The following is a 21,622-nucleotide window of genomic DNA, read 5'->3' as shown; positions in this document are numbered from 1 at the left end:
GATGCTGTCTGCCTATGCCGCACACTACTGCAAGAACCAATGACAGAAATGAACTCGAGGACGGTAATATTCTCTTGCAAGGCTTGGTCTCTTTGCAAACCATTTTCGTGCAGTATTCTCCAAACGGTGGAATGACTCAGCTGGCAACCTCTCGAACATTGTGTGCTTCGGCATACGTCTGTTCGGAAACCGTTCCTGGTACAACCGTAGCACTGCTTTGCCGTTCCCATTGGCAGCACCATAGATAAGATGCATGTCAGCTTTTTTCCCTGTGCGTAAACTCACCCATCACACTCGACATCAGAGTTGCGAATGATCCTCTGATGCATCGGATCGTGGTTTGTCCGGCTCACTACCGCTCTCTACCGCTGCATTACCAGCCAAACACAGCTGTAGTTCCTATTACTGTTAGTGTTCCCTTTTTTGAACATTTATTGTGAATACTGTATTGCTGCAAAGAAGCACGTTGCGTTGATTTTGTACATAAACACAGTTTCCTCTCGTGTCGTTTTTTTGTGTTCCTGCCTTAACCCGTCACTTTAGCCCCTTCATTCCTATACGAAAAATGCATGTTTTAGTACGCTCCACCACCCCTCTAAGTTTGTCCCATGATCTATGAAACACCCTTTACATACGTACAAACGTCGCAAAAAACATCTGTTCTGAATCCATGTTGGGAAAAAAGAGCCTTTTATTCTATATTTATGTACAGATGTCACGCAAAGACATCGTTAAATTGCATTCGATAGCGGTCAAAATGGAGATTTTCGTTGAAATATGATATCTGAAATTTTTGGTGATTACTATACTTCATTTACGTTGTACAAGGACTTAAAAATGATCTAAAATTTTGTGGAGAGATTGAGAATCACATCAAAAATTAACTTCGAGCTGGAAAATTATTCTTTATGCCATATCTTTCCGTACCGAATGGGTTTTGAATACCGCACACACGAGGGCTATCGGCCCGAGAGGAGGAATGCATTCGAGTCGAGAAGAGAGAGATGCATTCGTGGCGGACAGAGAGTTCGCCCGTATCTACGTTACACATGGAAAAAACCACGGAAGCATTTATGCAGCCATGACCATTCACTAGGGTTCAAAATGGATCGAACTATCAGCTTCAGCGATCTTAACCATTCGACCACTAGTTGGTCTCGTATTAAACGACGTTTAAAATTAAGTATACATATTGATCATGATTACCCCTTTTATATCAAAGCCATCCTATGATTCAAAAGAAATATAAGTCGAAAACATCTCTTCCATTATTATTAAATGTTTTTACTTTTTCCATAATGAAAATCACTAATAAAATTAAATTAGTATATTTTATCTTATTCTGCCATTTTTTTAGGAAGAATGAACTCGAGGAAATACTTCTTTCTTATATGGAATAACACTTAAAGTACACATCTCCTTAGAGATTATTATTTCTCACTAGTTAATTTTTCTGTTTCTTCCCATGTTTATTGTAAATTCGAACCGGTTCTTGTAAAATATCCTCTAGGAAGGTACTTCTCCTTTCCCTCGAAGTCTATGCTTGTGTGGTCTTGATAAAGTCAACAAACCAATCAATTAGTTACCTTTTCTCTTTAGCGTGTTCGAAAACTATAACGCAGCAGAAAACTGATCTTTATTTCATGGTGTAAATAAGCATTTTGGCATAAAAATATTTAATTTGTTAATTTAAATTTAAGTTGAATTTTTAAAAGTATTTTCGTTTCTGTCACCGCTGTTTCCACTTATGGCTTTTACCTTTTATTCCAATCGAAACCAACCTTCATCATAAAATCCTTTTAAACTTTCGACTCAATGTATTATGAAATCAGTAAGAAAAAAAGTACCTGTGAGAAAAGCAAAGCCGCCTCACCTTCCAGAGCCCCTGCGCTGTTTTGGTCACGTGCCAGCTAAGTGATTATGGGAAATGTTCCATCACTCGGTACCTCTTTCATACAAGAAGAAACGTAATGACGCTTGGCTGAGTCCCAAGCTGCACTTTCTCTTCCAGTGCAACCAAGAACCATGTTTCTAAACCAATATAACAGTAAAAGAAATAAATAATAGGTGGGCGCATTTGGTGCGTCTGGCCAAAAAACTGTAATACTGACCCTTCTTGAAAAATAACAATTCTTGTAGACGCCATTTTTGGTCTTGAAAATTTTTAAAGCACCATTAACAATACATACTTGTATATGTCAAGCAATCAAAACATATACGTAAAAGGGGATATTTTAAGTAACTCCAGCTGGTAGCAGACAGATCAACAGCTATTGAACAGCATATTTTTTAATCACGAAAATATCAGGTAGCACAAGCCAAAGGATTAAAAATATTATTTGTCATTCTGCTGACGTAAAAGGGGATTTTTAACAATGGAAAAAAGAATTAAAAAATAATAAAAAAGTAAACAAAAGATCTGAAAGGTTTCAGTTTTAAATTACGTCCAAAGGGGTGTTTTTATTCACGTTTTGTGTGTTACCTTTATTTATTATTTATTAAATATCATGTTCTTTGAACTTAAACCATAAAATTAAGTTCAATAGCGATGTCTCAAAATAATTTTAAAATGAGCACATCTTTAGAATTTCTAATGCATACACAGTTCCGCACGCTGAAGATAAAAAGCTCTCCCCCCGTAGAGTGTTGCCATTGCTCGCTTTTAAATCGTTGAGTTTGTTACTCAAAACTTCGTTAAAGTTTTACAAAATATGAAATCGATAATAAAGCAAATTCCAAATTTCAAATTTGGTCTTTTACATGCCCATATTCGCAGTAGGATTACGTCATTCAAAATTTGATGGTTCTATGCACCGTTGATTTATCACAATGCAAGAAATATATATACATTTATGCAGATTTTTTATTATTTAATTTCTTCAAACATCATGCAGGACGCTAACATTTGGTAGCAACAGTTTGAAAAGTAATTCGCCGTTTATAGTGATTCAACGCAAAATCGCAATACGAAAACAATAGTCCTTCAGAGACAAAGCCCCTTTGGACTAATTAAAAAAAAAAAAAAAAAAAAAAAAAAAAAACTGAGAGCGTTCAGATTTTACATTACGTTCAAAGGGGCGTTTTTTGAACATTTTGTGTGTTACCTTTATTTATTAAATATAATGTTCTTTGCACTTAAATTCAACAGCAATATGAGCATATCTTTAGAATTTCCGATACACAGTCTCGCGCGCTAGAGATGAATATGTTTTTTTATTTCGTACAATGTTGCCATTGCTCGTTTTAAAATTGTTAATTTTTTTAGTAAAAAATTCGTTAAAGTGTTACTAAATATGAAATCGATAATAAAAAAAATTCCAAATTCAGGCTTCCAGATGCTCATATTCAGGTCTAGCCGTACGCCATTCAAAACTTGATGGCTTTAGGTACTTTAATTTACGTACCGTTCTTTTATCACAATGCGAGAAATATACATACATTTATACAGATTCTTTATTATTTAATTTCTCTAAATATATAACACAGGGCTCTATTATTTGGTGGCAACAATTTGAAAAATGAACTGACAGTTACAGTGAACCAACGCAAAATGCCAAAACGAAATTAATAGCCCTTCTGGGCTAATGCCCAACCACCTTGGCTCAACATGGATATTTTTTACACACAAAAAGTTAAAAGTTACTTATCGGGTGAAGCTGGTGGTTTTCGCGCATTTTTTTAGAAAGGTCGCCAAACTATTGATATTTTTCTTAAATCATTATACATTATCAGCATACAAAAACAAAAACATACTTTAGCAATTTAAATTATCAAAAAAAGATTACGCGATCTATTAAAAAATAAAACATTTACAGTCTTTTTCATTTACCTGTGTGTAATTTTTTAGTGCTATTCTTCTTCTGAAGTGCACTTGCCATATGTTTTCGCTTAAAAAAAGTCAGAGAATTGAGGACTCGTCTTCGTGCGAGCCTCGGCAGAAGTGGGTATCTAGTAAACGCATTTCTTCTTTGTTCCCTTTGGAAAATTTTCCTCAAAATTCTCTTTTCCCGCAGATATTTTACCCCAGTTTCTTCCCCTGTTGGCAAATTCCACATGCTCATATTTTAAAACAAAGTTTAAGGCAAAAGTATCATGATTTTTTATAAAAACTGTTGGAACTTTGAATACAACTAAAAAGGATGCCCATACGAAAAAATATCGGAGATAGTTAACTGATGGATTGTTATGAGCATGTTTGCCGGAAGAATGGCTATGCGCATGGTTGCCAGAAATTTGCACATTCTGAAATTTTGGTGACTTTGGATAAAGTGATTACATTAATACGTTAAGTACTCGCTTTTCTAGTTAGGAATTCAAAAAATATCTCGTACGGGAATAAACGTTGTTTATTTATACGATTTTCGCGGACGAATAATTGATGGCAGATATTTTATACTCGATTAATGTATCGTACGGAAATTAAATTTTAGAGTCGTTTTTGGTGTAGTTTGTTTTTGATAGATTATAGTAAAGCAAAACAGGGCTATCTTCCTAAGGGAAAGGATACCTTCGTGGAGGACTTTCAAAGGGAAAGTGGCTTGTATACACGTTACACATAAGGAAAACTACGAGATTGCCATGCAGCCAGACCGTTAGACTCAAATCGAATGTGGTCGGAACTATCAGTGTTCAGCGATTTTATAGTTCGTCTGCCGGTGGGCTGTTCAGATCTGTCTTTTATAAAATTAAATTCTTTAAATAAAGACTCAAAGCATTTGTAGAATTTCCCTTATTAATAAACTTATTATTACTGTAGTAAGACTCAATGCAGATTCAACATATTTTATTCATAGAAACTACATTATTATTATTATTATGTTCGAGTATTTTTTGCTTCAGTATTATAATTTTGGAAAAAAATCCTGACTGGTCTTTGAATTGAGAGATTTCAAATACAAGATCGCACTTAGGCACACATAGAAATTTTTCTCATGCGTAGAATCACTTCGAATCTAGATTCGTGTATGCAGATATGTTTCGAAATTTAAGTGAACCTATTTGCCAAAACTTAATGACAAAACGAAATTAATAGATCTTCTGGGCAAATTGCCTCTTTGGACTAATAATTTGAAAAGAGCATACCTTAAGAATTTTATAAAGACAGTCTCGCGCGCTGGAGATAAAAATGTTTTCTTTCCATTACACTGTTGCTCCTGCTCACTTTAAAATCGTTGAGTTTGTTCATCAAAAATTCGTTGAAGATTTACAAAATATAAAACAATTAGTAAACTGAATTCCAAATTCGGGCTTCCAGATGCCCATATTCGAGTGGAGGACTACTTTATTCAAAATTTAATGTCTCGAGGTACAGTGGTTTTTTCACAGTGCAAGAAACATGCATACATTCATGCAGATTCTTCAGTATTTAAATTCTTTAAATACAGTGCAGGTCTCTAATATTTGGTGGCAACAATCTGAAAAGTGAAACGCCATTTATAGTGAACCAATGCGAAACGCCCAAACGAAATTAATAGCCTTTCTGTACAAATTGCCCCTTTGCCCTTAGATAAAATATGGATAAATCTCAGTTAATAGCTATTAAAAAGACACTTCAGATTTTGCTTTAAAATAAGGGTGTGTTTATCTTTTATCTTAATTTTACCTTGCATCTTTTATCTTAATTTACAAGCATCTAATGCTTAAATCGAAACATGTTATATACACTGCACTCCAAAAGTTAAGGAACAGCATTATTTTGAAAGCTCACCATTACAAAAATGTCAGTAAAGTTTAAATTCACAGTTCATATGCATGACAGTAACGAAGTTTAAGAAAATATATGCAAAAACAATAGATATCACCTTTATTTTATATAAATGAATACTTGTATAGGAATTGGAGAAAGAATGCAAAAACTGTAATTTTTCACTAGTGTTGATCTTCATCTGTTATTACAGTTTCGTGGGCAATATCCAGGAGAGTCCATTCGGAAGTCGTTTGCCCGATTCTTTGAGGTGGCGGGCGAACGGATAGATGGAAATCGGGATGTCATAAGTTGATGCTCTTAGACGTCTCAAGGTCTCTTGTAATGTGGTCCGCCGGCTATGGAAACAGTTTGAATCTAAGGATTCGGTGTCTAGAAGACATATTCCAGGCAGACCTAGAGTTTCAACATCTGCGGGAGACGTTATTTAGAAGAAGGAGTAGCATTATTGTGCTACTCCTTCTTCTACTCCTTCCCCTAAATGATCTGCTCATGGCAGATCATTTAGAGGCAACAATAACAAGAATCTCAGCTACTACAATTTGCAGATACCTGGACAATACAGGTCTGTGTGCAAGACGACCAGTTGTTTGTGTCCCCTTGACGCGACGACACAGAGGTGTCCGTTTATGTTAGGCAAGAGAACACGTCTCCTAGAACAGTTAACAATGGCCATCTGTTCTCTTCACAGAACGAGTCCAGGTTTACTTTGGAGAATGATTCAGGTCGGGAGGTCCATAGTTCGAATCCAGGTTCACTTCACATGTTCCACTTCTCTTGCTTCGAAACAAAATATCGTATGGCCTCTACAATAGTTTTCTATTTTTTTATTCTGTTCGGTTCTTTTAGTGTATCTCCAGAAGTTGTTTTTCACTATGATCATTTAATCTGCTTCACAAACAAAACTGCTGTTTACTCGCCGTTAATCAAATGGCACCGAAATATGAATGAACGTTTCGTTTTTGATGTTTCTTTAATAAAATCAACTATTCCCATTTCATACAAATCAAATTGTAAACATATATCTAAATATCCATACATGAAACATCTAATAATAATCCGATAACATAGTTTAATTAAAAATAAGTATTGAAAGAGTTACTTACTCGATTTACAAATATACTCTTCACTGAGACTGATCAAAATACTCCTTAAAGAAAGTGATATACATAAAAGCAAAAATGAAATCTACGGAAAAATTTCTTTTGCGAAGTAGTCCCAAATTTTGTAAATTTAAGAAAATGAAGAAATTCTTTTAACGCATAAGGAATAATTTCGAAAATTTCTCAATATTTTTTAGTTCACTTCAGTGTTTTCTATAAAAGGAATCAGAAATATCAAGTGACTTTCAGATTGGGTTGCGTAGATAATATGGAAGATAATTGTTTTAAATTTGCTAATAAAATAATAGTCATCACAATGACCTCGATTATAAGCGCTAGATCCAAAATGTATGTCGACTACAAAGGGAACATTTTTACAGGACAAATACCAGGCTTGAAATTAATTTTTTTTACATCATGCCACCAAATATGAGCGAAGTATTCTTATGAATGTTTAGGCGAACAGTTGATATATTTTAAAGAAATACTGTGTTATATCTTTAGTATTTTCCTTTATTAACTTCTTTCATATAACCATATTCAAATATTTTGACACATGTATGTCGTAAAGGAGCTCCTCTATAACAGTATCACAGATGTATTACACAGATGTGTTTGGCTCTTAGCGTATTTCTGCTCTTGTATTTTGCCCATTTTCTGCAACGTTTCACTAATCGAAAAGTTAATCGCAAAAAATAATAATATAGTTAAATTTTAAAATTTAGCCAAACAATCTGAACAATGTGAACATTTTTAAACTAATGGGTTGCAAATAATTCATTTTCCAGCAAAAAAATTCTAAAAATAAAAAAGTTAATAATAAATGTTAATCTCCATTAATAAATTATAAATCCAGAAAATTTTAAATAAGACAGCTGACTCTGCCTTTTGCTGCGCTTTTTGCTACATTGAATTAAAATAATAAATATTCTTCATATTTTTTTAATTTTTAAAGTTATCTATTAATGTTTTTTGTCTGACACACTGCTTTTCTTGGCAGTTCACATTGGATTCATAGACTGATCAAAATACTCAGAATAATCAAAATCAAAATCAAAATCCTCCATGTCCTTCGGAATCCCGGTTTAAAACAATCCGAGTCATTTTCGTCGAAATTAATTTCCATCCTTCCAGCCGCCCAGACGTGAAAGTGGTTAGAGTCTCTGAGTAGTGTATCGAAGGGCCCGGCGATTGAGTTCCTTTCCATTTTGTATAAATCTTCTGAATAGCATCTTATAAAGCTTTAACAACGGACATACCAAGAGATTGTAAAACGTAGGTTTATTTTCAAGGAATAACAGCAATATTCTTATATTCTTTAAACGCTACAATCTCCCCCCCCCCCAATGATGGGAAAACGTTTCAAATAATACCTTACCTACATTCTCAATATATTTTTCTCTTCAAATGTATCTGATAACTGATGATTTTAATCAATATATGAATTAATTTAGGGCAGGGTTTCTTAAATGTTTTACAGTAGCGACCCTTTTTATCACTGAAACTTTTTCGCGACATCCAGGACCCCATAATGTTTGCAAAAATTTTGTGAGACCCCATAAATATTAAGTAAATCCGACACATGCGTGAGTGAAACTCTCAACTGCAATAATATATTGCAGTTCACTTGTACTGTAATATATTATTGCAGTTTATATCATTAACTTTAATTTCTAATTTTAAGACACGGAACAATGTGAAAATATTAAATGAGTAATGGGGAAATGAGTAATGAGTAATGAGGAAAATGAACGTTTATATTATAAAAAGAATGCGCCGAAACGTTTTTGTTTTTTTCCTTGTCTGTATTGTCTTATCTTTATCTATTTTCAGATACATTGGGTAAAAATATTTGGTAATTGTAAAATTATTATAATAAATTAAAGAAATATCAAAACTGCTAAAATTTTTGGCGACCCCTTGCTGCAGGTCCCACGACACACTTGGGGGTCGCGACCCACAGTTTAAGAAACCCTAATTTATGCTAACTACTAGTTTATTCTCTTTAAAATCTTCATCAAATTTTACCACAATGCGTATTTTTATTAACTGAATTCTCTGGTTTGTATTGGTACATTTGCGATTTAATCTTCATTAACTGTTAGTTTATGTTAATTTCTTTCCTGCATGCTTTGCCTCTTCAAGGAACAGAAGTTATACCAATCGTACGTCAAACAGCGTAGCTTGTAATTAAGATGTAATGCAAAGATTCTAGCCGATAATAATCGACTTCATTGTTAACGCAGCACACCCAACACAAATTAAAACAAAATTGCTATTAAAAATATCAAATCAAAATTCCCATTATTGTTCTAAGGCTTTTCGCATATCTTTTAGACGGTTTTGCTTTGCTATAAAAAATTGCATACTTAGAAAATTTACTCTGACTGAGATTTTGAATTGGTGTCAATTATAGTCTGCTATTTGACAATTTTGTTTTCATACAAAATGGCGCTTTTATAGAGGCAGTGGATAGAAGGATATGCTTGTGCTCTTCCCGTAGAAAATTATTAGTATTTAGTTATAAAAAATGTTGTAAAAGCCATAATGTTTCGGTATCTAAAGCAACAACTGATAATAAGATTGTCAATAAGAAAGGAAAAAAAAAAGTCAAAGTTTGGCTTCAAAAAGAATAATTATTCAAAATACATGTTAAAGGAAAAACGGCAAATTTCTAAGATTGCAAAGATAACGAGATCTTCGATGTCAAAGAACAGTTTCATAATCATTTAAATGCTCAAAGTCAACTCTAAGCAAAGTGATTAATGATGATTTTAATCTTGAAAAGGCGAAGAAACGTAATGAGCACCGGATTTCTCTACGACATATCGCCGAAAGTAGAGCAAACTGCAGAATTCTTTATGAGAAATAACTATTATGACAAAAATAGAAGAATTTTGTTACAATAGATGAAATTCGGGCATATTTAAATGCCCGCAATAAAAACAGATACATTTATGGTTATCGAAATGAAGAAAAAAATCTTAGAACAGGGTTCAAAGAATCTGAAGAAAGTTTTTTAAAGGGATTTATGATTGTTGTTGCTTTTTGAAATAACGACAAATAAAAATTAAACAAAGTGCAAGGAACTGATAATATGTGGAGTGTTAAGGTCAACTCCACATATTATCATTAATATATTTTATACCCAATTCAAATGTGAAATACCTTCTCTTTACTTACAGTGCCATCAATCAGTAGAAATGCATAAAAACAAAGTACCTCTACTGCTACTAAAACGAGTTTTATTGTCTTGGATATTACGATGTAGAAAGATAGTGAGGAATAAGGGTTATCAAATGAAACATTGAAAACATAAAAGGTTTAGGTAAAATATTTCTGTAAATACAATGAAAATCGTCTAAAAAAAGTGTACAAACAGTTATTATTGCTGTTTATAAAGTTCATCAAATCCTTTGCAAATCTAAACTCTTTTCTGTGGTAACAGAATTCCTATCTGACAATTAAAAATGCAGCCTTAACGGGAATTTCAGCAGAATACTCTCCGTTGCATTGCTGTTTTCAGAAAAGAGCCCGGTCAGACAGCAAAGGGTCAGCTCAGCCGACATTTCCCGCCCTACCCGAAAAGGCATTTATATTTGTATAATCATTTTTTGTATAATCGTATCTTAATAGCTGATCGCTGAAGTTAACAGTTAGCGACTAGTCGCATGATTTATTTCGATACTTCTTTCTAGTTATATTACCGCAAGTAGGGAATAATAAAATTATCTTGAATTCATATAACTGGCCAATAGTAAGAATTAGCTTTTTAAGGACAGGCATTAGTTTCATAGCAATCAAATTAGTTGGTTAAACGTCTTTAAAAATTACTATGTTATACATAACACCTCCTACCTCCTTATATCTCTCATCTTCTGTCCCATATCTGCGTCCGATGTTGCTGATATGCACTTAAACGGAATTATGCTTTACTTCGTTTGTGCAACTTATTTATTTCAATCTTGATTTTGTATATATGAACATTAAAATTTTCAGCTGGAACTGATGTAACCTTTTAGGAATTTTTTTTTATTTCGGCAAGTAGTAATATCTGTTTTCTATTCGCTAGGTTTCTCAGTTTCTAAAGTAGGTAATATCTTTTAAAGTTTCCCAATCAAAATTACCTAATTAATTACCCCTAAATTACCTCTTTCATCCTTTGAAGTTTCCCATCCTTTGAAAGAGGTAATTTAGGAATGATTGCATTTTCACCATCGATGAAGAGCACAGAAAATGTTAACGTAACGTCCATAATCATAGTTTAGAGCTATGCACTAATGATAATTACTTAAGAAAAATATTTCAATATTAAATGACTGAGGGGCTCTAGAAGAGTGAATAGATTTTAGTGATATGAAAGTTTATTCGGGGCAATCAGCATAACATTCATTAGAAATGAATTAAAAACTGAGAGAATTCTGATTTACTTCTTTTGTAATTTTTGAATTTCGCGACTAAACAAAACTCTAATTTTTTGGTATAATTTTTAAATTTTTATTATAATTTTTATCATTTTTATATTGATTTAAAATTTTTATATTATATTAATAAGCTAAGAGAACTTATCATATACTCTGAAAGTTGTCAAAATATTAAGCACTGGTCCTCACGTTAAGTTCCAGTTAGTAAAAGGAAAAGAAACTTGTGTGTTCATACCCTTTGACCCATGGTAACACTTACAAATTGAACATTCTTTTTTCTCATAGTAACAGTTCTTTTCCCCCTACGACCTGTGAGAGAGCTTTCCGATTTATATTAAGGTTTAACTATTTTTTATACTTTATAAGGTATTTCTTCCGCCTTCTTAGCATACCTTCGTGGTGGTGTAATGGTCAGCACGCTCGGCGCGTATTCGAGAGGCCCGTGGTTAGAGTCCCGAGGAGGATATTGCTCATTTTTCATCTCTCCTGCTTTTAAAAAATACCTAATGCTCTATAGTGGCACTCGAGCTAAAGAAAGGCGGTGGATGATGATTGTCCATCTCCAGAATGTGGCGACTGGGTCCCCTAATCCCCAGTCGCCCTTTAGAAGGGAGGTATATAAGGTATTTCTCTCGTCTTCTTAGCATGTCTTCGTGGTGTAATGGTCAGCCCTCTTGGCGCGTATTCGAGAGGTTTTACTCCCGGCGAGGGCATTGTTCATTTTTCCTCTGTACTTGCTTTCAAAAAATACCTAATGTCTCTACAACTTAATTATTTTAAATTGGATAATTGAAATTAATTCGTAACTAATTTGGCACGATGGTTTAAATTTTTTTTAAAACATCAAACAGCATGGGTAAAAATCTAGGACTCTTTTGTTTGAGGCTTCATTCAACATCAGTAATACGGTTATTCACTTGTCAATGTACTTTTTTTTACTTGAATTGTTAGACTATTCATATTCTTAACGTAATTTACATAACTCATGCTACCTGAAGGATTCGACAGAGGAAAACATTAATGAGAAGTGATGTAAAATATATTTACATAAAAGTACTTATTGTTTAAAAAAATTAAAACAGAATTCCAGAACTTTACCAAAGTCACGTTAGTAACAAAGTGCAGATTATGTTGGTTTCTGACGATGAAAATGATAACGAAATTAAAGAGATTCTGCATAAAATACCTGTTACGTACATAGCTTAGGGATTAAATATAGTTCTAGATTTCTTGTGAAAAATTTCTTACTAGAACTGCGAATACGTAATTTATTTACGAAAAGTGAGAATACAGAATTTACTTATGAGGACTAGAATAGTGAATATCTGCATGTACTAGCCAGCCATATAAAGAGCAAGAATTGATCTATTGAAATATACACTAAAGTGGTTTCAAAATGATCAAAAAGCCATATATATATATAAGACGTTTCAAAGTGTGTCTATGAATATTAAAGAATTTTCCAAATACGTGGCTAGCTATGGAAGATACATTCTCAGCACTTCGCAGTTGTGCATGTAGGAAGCGCGTGGCAGAACCGCATGATGTGGCTAACTTTCCCCTCTTTACTCATGACCCCCATCTGTTTCATAAATCAGCTGTTTCATTCTTCGGAAAGAAGAAGGGAACGAAACTGAAGCTGAGCGAAACTGGCCCGTATTCCGATTGTGTGGGAAATATTGAGTTTTTTTTTTTTTTTTTTTTTTTTTTTTTTGTAGTCCCGTCACGGTACAGCGTACATGAAAGGGGGAAAGAGGGCGACGTTAATTGTGCGATAAGAGGTGTTTGTTAATTCTCCCTTTCTAAGCACCAATATCCCACGGGTACTTTCTGTCATCTTAAATATTTTTCAATAAAATAAAATAACAGTAAGCTATCTAGGACTAGAAGATTGCATTTAATTTCACCCTGTAATATTCTACAATAGTTTAGGATTTCAACATCCATGAAGGATGAGGACAATTTTTGTTATACGAGAACGTGTAGGGGAAGTGATGTTTTATCCCAGAATACCGTATGTACAATGTACTGATAGCATCTGGTTATGCATGTAATTGTACACTACAAGGAGACGATCGGTTTCGCTTTTGAATGGAAGAACGCCATTGAACGGAAGATTTACAAGGAAGAAGTATATGTTCATCCTTGTGGTTCCAATGAAATATTTCTTTTCATCAGCATTTATTTATCCTTCAATCTTTCCTATTAAGCGGATGTAAGCAGCTAAAATATCTCAGCCAACAATAATATTTTAAGTGAATGAAGGCCATTTAAAATTTTCAGTGAAAAAGAGGAAATGAATTTTCAATATTTTCCAAGAACATATTGAAATGTATAGAATATATTTTCGACAATATATCAAACAATAGAGTATATTTTTAGTAATATATAACTATGAATAGAATAGAAGCAACAGTTTAATAGTAAAGAAAAAAGAAAAAAAGTCCTGAAAAAAAGCATAAAAAATATAGTTTTTTAAAAAAAGCGCTAAATCTGCTTAAAATTGAAAATTTAACAAAACGATTAATTTAGGTGAAATAACAAGAAAAAAAATTGTACTATCCTGGTAAATTTAAGAAACATTTATTTGAAATTTAAGATAAAGAAACTAGTTTGATGCCGTTAGATTTTAGAAACAGTTTTATACTGTTAAATTAGATTGTAAACTTTCAGTAATAAGAGCGACGTTTGTTCTTGACATATGATATCTTCCGAATATCTGTGCTATGTGACATATTCCGACTTATACGAGGCCTGTAACAGTGCGGATTAAACCGATTAAAATCGTTTGTCTCGCTTCAGATTTACCTAACAAAATTTTTTTTTTACTTCTTTGAACCACCTCAGAACTGCCTTTTCAAAGCATAAAATAAGCGAAAAACTTGGAAAATACATTGCTTAATTGTGATAGACGATTCCGTTAATCTTCTCAAAATACTGCAGAATCAATTTTTTAAACTGAAGTAAAATCTTCAAGTACTAAATAATAATTCCAAATAAGGTCGAAATAGATTACAACAAGATGACAAAAGGCAGATACTTGTCGCCAGGTAAAGGATTAAATCATCAAGCAGCTTGGTTTTGATTTAACCAAGCTTGGGTTTGATTTATTATGTGCAAAAGAGCCCGTCTTCGAAGCTTTAAAGGAACATCTACTAGATTAATCAGAAAAAAGGACAGTTATCTAGACAATCTTGCTTTGCAAAAATATCCGAAAACATTCATATTACTGAATGGTAGAAAAAGATGTCCAGTCGTTTTCTGAAATGAATCCAAGAACACCACGTGATAATGTGTTGAAGAAGAAAACACTTTTAAAAACTAAATCTAAAAGTGAAGTTTCTACAAATATCAGTTATATTTGCTAAAAATCAGTTAAATTCTATTGAAATTTCGAAGGATATTTTTTCCTCGTTATTTAATATTATCATTCGATTAATGTTGATAACATAGTCCTGGACAAACGTATTCCCATTAAGCAGCTGCTACTGTACAAAGATGATATTACTGCAAACATGATTTTTACACAATGATACATAGACATAAATAATGGCGAAGTTATTGCAAGTAACCTAGTATATGTTATGATTTCTTGAAATCAAACTTAATAATTCTGCAATTATCTTTTCCAAATTACATAAGTCTTGGGTTAACTGCACTATCCATTTGAATCGATTAAACACAGCGATACTCAACTTACTCAACAAACTCAACAAACTCAACAAACTCAACAGCGATACTCAACAAACATACACAGCGATACTGGTGGTACGCAAGAGAAAAATAGGTGTTAAGCAAAACATTAAATACTCCAACATACCGTTTAAGTTTTTTCTCTAACGCTCGTATAATTATGCGATCTGGACTTTGTTCAAGGTCAACAGCCGCTCATAGACTCAACAAAATAATCTGTTTTCATTTTCACAAATATTTTTTTAGCCATAGACGTAACAAAAATTCTCGTAAATGATGTTTTTACAAGGAGCAATAGAAATGCATGTTTTATTTAATAGGAATTAAAAATAAATTCCTATAAAAAGATAAGAACATCTAATTCATTCATTTAGAGTTGATGGCTTTATTAGCCTGTCTACAGTTTACTGTTTTGCCACCATTTCCTGGTTCATATTGCTTATTTTCAATTAGAATCATTTTTTGTGCTGTCTTTGAAAGCAGGTTCGCGTATTTGCAGAAATTCGCGTTGCAAAGACGCAATATGAAACTGAATAGTAAAAGCACTAAAGAATTCTGCTTTCTCATTGGTCAGCCTGATTGTTCAGTGCAGTATGCAGGAAATGAGCGACCTAAAAAACTTTATTTTCCTTGAGAATGTCGTATTCCAGGATTTCTGCGAATTTTGCTGGGTTGTTTCTTAACGTTCGCGCATAAACTTTTCTATTAATCCGTGCAGTGAACTCTTTGATTGGTTCTACCTTTAGATCCGAGTGTAGGCTTCTGTTCTTTATAAAATACGGGGCACTTGTGATAATTCTAAGAGCCTTGTTTTACAACAACTCAAGTTTTTGTAGTCATCGTTGCTGGCAGTAGTTCAGGTGGGAGACGCATAGGTAATAATAGGCCTAATAGTTGTGTTGTAGATTCGTCTCTTCAAATTGACAAAAAGCTAATCATTTTTAAGCAGTGGGGAAAGTCTGATCATCATTCCGTACACATGCTTTTCCACAAATTTTGATCACGTGAGTGGGCCAGGTGTATGACATATTAAAGGTAAGATAACTGGTCCTGTCCGCAGATAACTGGTCCTGTCAACTCTGGGAACCAGGCTACCGAAGAGCCTTATACCTGTCGTGATAGCTGTCGTTTTGAGGTATTTCCTAACCAGCAGAAATTTTTATTTGTCAGGTTGAATGTTGATTTTCCGTTTGCTACACTATTTCTTAATGGCGGAATCTTTCCTGTATTTTTACGAGGGTGTGATTTAACGATCTGGATTTAACAGCAGCCGTATCGTCGGCGTAGGAAGGCAGGAGCGTGTTATGGCCGCCTCTAAAATTGGGAAATTCGTTGACATACAGAATGTAAAAATATCGACCCCAAGATAAAGCCTTGCTGAATGTCCGCATATATGATTTTAACGATGGAGATCTCATTCCCGTGTTTAAAGTCGTAGGTGCTACTTTCCAAGATAGATTAATCAGCAAAACCAGGCTACGAGGCAGTCCCAACCTGATTAGCTTATATATGATACCTGGATGCCAAACGCTGTCAAAAGCCTTGGCCACGTCCACACATCTTGTTATGAAGAGCTAAGCCGATGAACTCGGTAAGGCGAACGAGCTGCGTACACGTAGACAGTTCCTTTATAAATCCATGCTAAAGATCAACGTGGCACTGGAGGCCATTCTTGATGCCCGGGGGTGTTGTAAATCAAACGTTCGAGAATATTGCTGAGAAATGACAACAGGCTTATCGGCCTGTAATTATCAGGATTTTCATGTGATTTTCCATACTTGGGAATCAGAAAAGTAGTTTCATGCTTCCAATCTTGCGGAAAGTAGTTATTGTGCAAGCAGGCATTAAGAATGCCTGTGAGTTTACAAATAATTTTGAATGGCATGTTTTTTAGCATCCGGTTATTAATGTCATCTATGCTGAGGGCTTTTCTGGGTTTCAGTGATCTAATGATGGAATTAATCTCGTGCGGATAAGCCATATCTGCAATGTACTTTACACTGGACAAATTTAAATATTCGCTGATATATTCCACAACCTGCTCTCCTAATCGATATCAGCTGTAGAGGTGTTCGGATTTAATTGATGCTCAGCAAAGATTTCAGACTTTTCATGGTCAGAGTACACGTAACCATTAGCACTTTTAATTGGGTGGTTACCGGGACTGGTACATTTCTTGGACGTAGAGTTACAGTCCAGATTATTTTTTCAATTTTATCGTCCCAAGTACTAGCCCCATAAAGCTGAATCAGGTGTTTGATGCGTCGATTAAGTCTATTTATCTCTGTCTCAATCGCAGGATTCCATGTGCGATTAAAAGTTTTTCGTAAGTGATTGAGGAAAGCGTTGATTTGCTTAATACGCATAGGGAACTGCTGTTCAAACTGATTTTGGTCCACTGTTTTGGGAGTTTGCGTCCTTGCATTTTGAGAAAACTTGTGAATTTCTCAATGGCACAGTCTATATCCGTATTATCCTTTAGCAGCCCGAGATTGGAAGTCATGAGCAGGTTATGATAAAGATAACAGTCCCGTTAAATTTACTGTGGGCAGATAATTGAGTTTGTCCATTCTAAGGTAGGCTAGAACTTGCCCCGTGATTTTAGCTGGCACGACATCAGACGTCATGTCATTGATAGCGGATAATGCCATAGGTATACTGTTCCTAGAGATGAAGTAGTCTTGGATGTCAAGCCTCCTCTTCGCCATATTAGGCCTATGAGCACTTTCATCTAGTGTATGTAAATATACCGGATGATTACTAATATAATCGTGCACAGTCAGTCCATTTAATTTAGTATTATTGCAATTCCAATGGCGGTGCTTCGCGTTGAGGTCACCTCCTAAAATCTTGGAAACGTTTTTATCCATATAAATCATCTCGATGATTGGCTGTCAGCCGGTTATTCGGTTCCCTGTAAGCGGCACAAAATACCAGTGGATCGAGTTTACGCAGCTTGACAACTGTTTTGACGGCCTCTATTCCATGGAAATTACCTCAACTTCTGAAACACGATTCTAAAATTCGTTTTACATAAAATAGAGGTTCAACCCCGCGATGATGGAGTCTATCGCAGCGAGAAGGAGTAATTCTCAAGCTTAAGTCGGTGAGTCAGGTTTGCATGAGTTTCTGAAACCAGGTATATATCAACGTCATGTTGTATTACAAAGTGATAAAACTACTGCTTTTTTGCAGTAATGTTCTGTTCCATAAGTGAACATATAATGGGATGCATTGCGGATTGGTGTCACTAGCCATAAGTAACCTGAGGTTTTCAAACCCCGTTAACAAAGAAGCATGTGCGGCACCTATCCATATCTGTACGGAGTTATTGGTTGTAATCGGTGACGGCGTATTCGGATTCACCAATTTAATTTGAAATGAGGTGTAGTTGCATCGGTCGTTGTTGTATAATTACTAATTAGGCGAAAAGTTAAAAGAGGGGGATTTGATTGAAAGGGGGAGTTTTTTCTTCACCTAAAGTTTTTGAGTTGGATTGTGGGAGTTTCGTCAGTTGCTAGTTTTGTTGGCAAAAATGAAGAATAAAAAAAAAAAAGCGAGGTATAATTTTTTTGACGATGGGCGGAACAGTTTTCCTTAAGCTAACTGTTTTTGAGTTGAATTGTGAGAGTTTTCGAGTTGATAGTTTTACTGGCAAAAATGAAGAAGGAGAAAAAAGGAAGGACAGAGATAGAATATGAGCGATAATCAGTAAAATGATGTATAGGTCTTTTTTGAGACAGAAGAAGTAGATTTTATTCGTGAAAACTTTCAGAAAGGTGTGAAAATGGAGCAGATAAATGAGAGTAATGCTGTGATGCTCCTGAGCATGTGCGAGATAAAAGAAATTTTACTGAAGACGTATCAGACTCATGAAAGATGTTCAGCTGTATTGGGTGATTAAATGTATGATGTATGAGAAATGTATGAACTCATAAATTCCCTGAGAAGCAAGTCCAATGATCTGTGCGATGTTCCCGGGGTGTGTTCCTGTCTCTGAAGCATAAATAGACTTTCCTGTCTATCAGATACTGGTTCCGACTCATAATGTGGAATTTTTCCTGGCATGTGTTCCTGTTCCCGAAGCATAAATAGACCTTTCCGTATCCGGACTGCTCGGAACTGATATTTAGTCTGATGAAGCAACGACTGAATTTTATGAACAATGTCGAACAATGATAAATACTGTAAGTGACTATATTAAAGATAGGTTTCATGAATTCTTTAGCAGTCCGACTCTCAGAAAGATAACTTTCAGCATAGCGTATCCCGTAATCTGTTCAATATAAATTCTCTTCACCTCCTCTCTGCGTGTAGTGATGATTATATAAAACTAAGTGATGTCTTTTTGTGTGAATTTAATATTTATTTTGGTATTTAGCATCTTAGATTTTAAATGTGAATACTTTTTCGGGGAATTTACTTCCGCGATTAAGATAAGTTGTAAATGTATGTCTATTTTAATCTTAATATGGTATTGTGATACTTAGAAAAACGTAATTCAGTAGGTAAAATTTTGAGTTTATTTTGGAATACGTTTTCTTTCCACGACAAATCGAGTTAAGGAATTGTATCACTTTGTAAATCGAACCTTGGGTATGTGTATTTGTTCATCATATGTAATGCCATTAAGGAAAAGATTAAAAACTGGTAGTTCTATCAAAAGTGCATGCAATTATTTGGCACCAAAACGTCTACTTCCACCAAAGTAATCCTCTTTTTAAACTTCGATCAGAAATTCAAACTTTCTTCGGCGATTCAAATTTTCAATTGCAGAAATGTTGATTTAGCGAACTATGGTTGACTCGTTTAGCATATTCAGCTGATATTTTTTGAAAGTTAAATGAATTAAATTTAGGATTACAAGGACGAAGTGTTAATTTGTTTACCAGAGATAAAATAAATGAAATTATAAAGAATCTCGAGCTAATAATCAAAGAATTAGATAATAATATTTTAAGCTTTTTGTCACTTTTAGAAAGTTTCTAACCGAAAATAATTTGAAAATAAAAGAAGAATTTGCACCGATATTAAAAATCATTGATAAATAATTTCAGCATGTATTTTCCTGAGGATTACGAAAAAGAAAATTGGATTAGAAATCCATTTTGTTCAAATGTACCTGAAATTTTATCTCGGGAAGAAAAGAATAATTGATAGAAATGTCCCGTGAACGAACTTTAACTGAAGATTTCCAAAATAACACATTTGTTAACTTTGGGCTGAACCAAAAAAGAATTTAAAGGCATTTCAAATAAAGCTATTAATTTATTATTGCCTTTTTGCAAGACTTATTTGTATGAACAGGCATTTTCTTCCATGTTATATTTGAAAAATAAATACAGAATAAAATTAAAAATGGATTCTAATTTACGGTTAAAACTTTCCTTAATGGCAAGTGAAATGAAACCAGACATAAAGAAACTGATCTCCCTTAAACAGGCCCAAATTTCGCCCTAAATTTTTAAGTATTATAACTTAAATTTTGCTAATTAAAATGGTAACCAATTTTTAATATAATATTTTTTATTTGTTCATATTTAATACAAATAGCCAAAAGTTTGTGCAAATGGCAAAATATATTTTTTAAAATTTTTCTTTTGAGAAATTGGGGAAAAAAATCATTTTAAAATGTAGTGGTGAAAAGTTTTTTAATTTTTGTTTATATGGCTTGCATTAGTCAAAAGGTTGAGAACCGCTGAATTAAAGTATTACTTAAATTACCTAAATGCTACAAAAGCATGCCAGTTAAGACATCCTTCTTGTAATGTGTCGGCTAAACTTTATTTTGTATTCAAACCTGAATGATAATTTGCTTAAATATTCATAACATATGAAAAGAGTAAATACTCTTTCTGAAAAAAATACTATGAAATTCCACAACATTTTGAATATTATTAGGTGAAACCTGCGGAGTGATATCAAGGTCTTAATTTTCTCCTCGTTTCTCTGAGATGCCTTAGAAATACCGTAGTTGTTACGCTTTGTTGGCTTCTTCATTGAAAGGGTTAGAAATATATTTACTTGGTAAGCTATGGAGCTCTTTTGGCTCAATAGAAAGATTGAACCGCACGAAACGTCCCCGTTGTATTCACAAAACCTGTTGCTAATTTTTCGCAGCCAAGTCAGCGAAATTCCGCGTAAAATCAATTGTGAAAACGATTCCATTTTAGCTCATTCCTGAAGCATTTATCAGGTGGATATGTTCATCACCACGATTAACACACAGAAGAAAATGGTCCAGTATCTAGCGATTTACTTCTTCACTCTTCAAGGAATTAGAAATAATATCTCTCACCCTTGCATTAATTAAGATAACATCGAATTTTTTTCCTTTTTTTTTTTTTTTTTTTTTTTATTTAAGACGACAGTCTCTCCTACATAAAGACATTTCTTTCAGAATTTCGTGAATTCATGTCGACTTATGTACATTTCAGCTTTTAATAAAACTAAGACTTCTGGTTCCAAATTTACGCTTTTTAAATTATGTATCTGGCAAGCAGGGCATGTTTCCGTTCTACAAAATTGAAACATTGCTCAAAGATGAAAGTAATTAGTCTTCTAACAGAATCTATAATTTTATTCAATTTGTAAACAGAGAACAATTCCTTTTACATGCTTTTAAACTTTAGAGGAATAATATAATTTCCTCATTTTTTTCCATAATTAAATGATTTTTCGCAGTTTATACTCATATT

Source organism: Stegodyphus dumicola, chromosome 1 (assembly GCF_044657685.1).
Source record: "Stegodyphus dumicola isolate Sdum_Otavi_A_Nest chromosome 1, ASM4465768v1".
Lineage (NCBI taxonomy): Eukaryota > Metazoa > Arthropoda > Arachnida > Araneae > Eresidae > Stegodyphus > Stegodyphus dumicola.
The sequence above is the reverse complement of the archived record's forward strand: the minus strand, read 5'-3'. Positions refer to the sequence as shown.